At 47.2% G+C, this 1,435-nt stretch overlaps 1 long non-coding RNA gene across 1 annotated transcript; it reads left to right on the forward strand.

The window, feature by feature from the left end:
- Positions 1-273: 273 nt before the first annotated feature.
- On the forward strand, positions 274-1,435 carry LOC111534396. The gene is made up of 2 exons (XR_002729091.1): positions 274-943; positions 1,089-1,435. It is a non-coding gene; the product is annotated as an uncharacterized LOC111534396 (long non-coding RNA).

The raw sequence follows: 1,435 nt of genomic DNA on the forward strand, positions 1-1,435 counted from the left end.
GTCAAGTAATCAACCTACACCGTGCAGCTGAATTCCTTCTGTCTTTCACTCTATCTGCATATACACGTGTGTGTGGTCACACCAATATCTTATGTGACATTAATACCTAGTTATCTATATATCTATACAGATAATATATATTCACACATAAATGTAGTTCTCTACCCATTCATAAAACTATCCCTGTGACTAGTAAATTTCCACTGCTGTGTTTCTATGTTTGCTGTTTGTCTCCTCAGATGAACCTACACTTCAAGAAAGCAAAGATAGTTTTTATGGCCCACTGTATATACAAAATAGATATATATTTCTGTTTGTGTTTTTCTGTGTGTGTATCACATTCTACCTGTTGCTGCCTATATGAATAATTAGCTACCTAGAGATTAAATGGAAGGTGAAACTCCAGGTGAAGTGGTTGAGGGCATGAAGGGGAGGCAGCCCCAGACTTTTACCCCTTTGTGCTCCTGACATTCAGGAGGCCCTGAGGACCAACCTCTCATCCACAGAGCCGGGGTCCTTCGCTAGTGGATCCGTGAAACTCTCATCTCAGGGGGAATCGGCTTATGTGCTCCTGTGTCCCAGGCTGCACAGAGACAGCACCCAGGGTTCAGTGACCCTGTACTGGGGACACTTTCCTTGCAGATCCTGAGCTCTCAGGGTGCAGGAAAACTCTCCCAGATGACTCAGAAGCAACGTTTAAATCCATAGAACACAGGAAAACTGAAATCATTCGGTGGGGAGACTGGAAGGAAGCCTGCTACAGCGGAGAAAGAGTGTTTTTTACAAATTCTGTAAAAGTCACATCATAAGATATTAAGTAATAAAAAAAAATGCAGAGCCCAGGTGAGAGGCTGGCTCAGGTCTCTTTCTCTCTGTTTTGGTTCTCAGGAGCTGCTGATACCCTCAGCCCATCACAAAACGAGTCTGACTCTGAGACTGATGTGTGAGGAGATGCTCTCAGTTATGGGGCTGGCACAGAGGGTTGGGTCCTGTGAAGGGGAGGTGGGCGACCTGGGTGGACATCCAGGGATCCCAGGCTGATTCTGATCCACCTTGACCTCTGTGACTTCTTTGCCCACCATCCCCAGCCTCGCACCCCCAGGATTACACAGTGGAGAATCTCATCCGCATGGGCGTGGCTGGCTTGATCCTGGTGGTCCTCGGGATTTTGTTATTTGAGGCTCGGCGCAGCTGGAGAAGCTTCCCAAGATGCAGCCGGGAGATGAACAACAGAGAGGACAATGTACCTTTCGGAGTCGTGAAGCCTCGGGAACAGATCTGATGATCCCAGGAGGTTCTGGAAGAAAATCTAGGGCCGATGCTATCTGGACTGTCTGCGGGTCGTTTCTAGAGGAAGGAATCAATGTTTGAGTGCAGGGACATTTTCTGGGGTGATCCATGGAGAACCATTAAAATGTGATACCTTTCCTCTCCA

This window comes from Piliocolobus tephrosceles, chromosome 21 (assembly GCF_002776525.5).
Source record: "Piliocolobus tephrosceles isolate RC106 chromosome 21, ASM277652v3, whole genome shotgun sequence".
Classification (NCBI taxonomy): Eukaryota; Metazoa; Chordata; class Mammalia; order Primates; family Cercopithecidae; genus Piliocolobus; species Piliocolobus tephrosceles.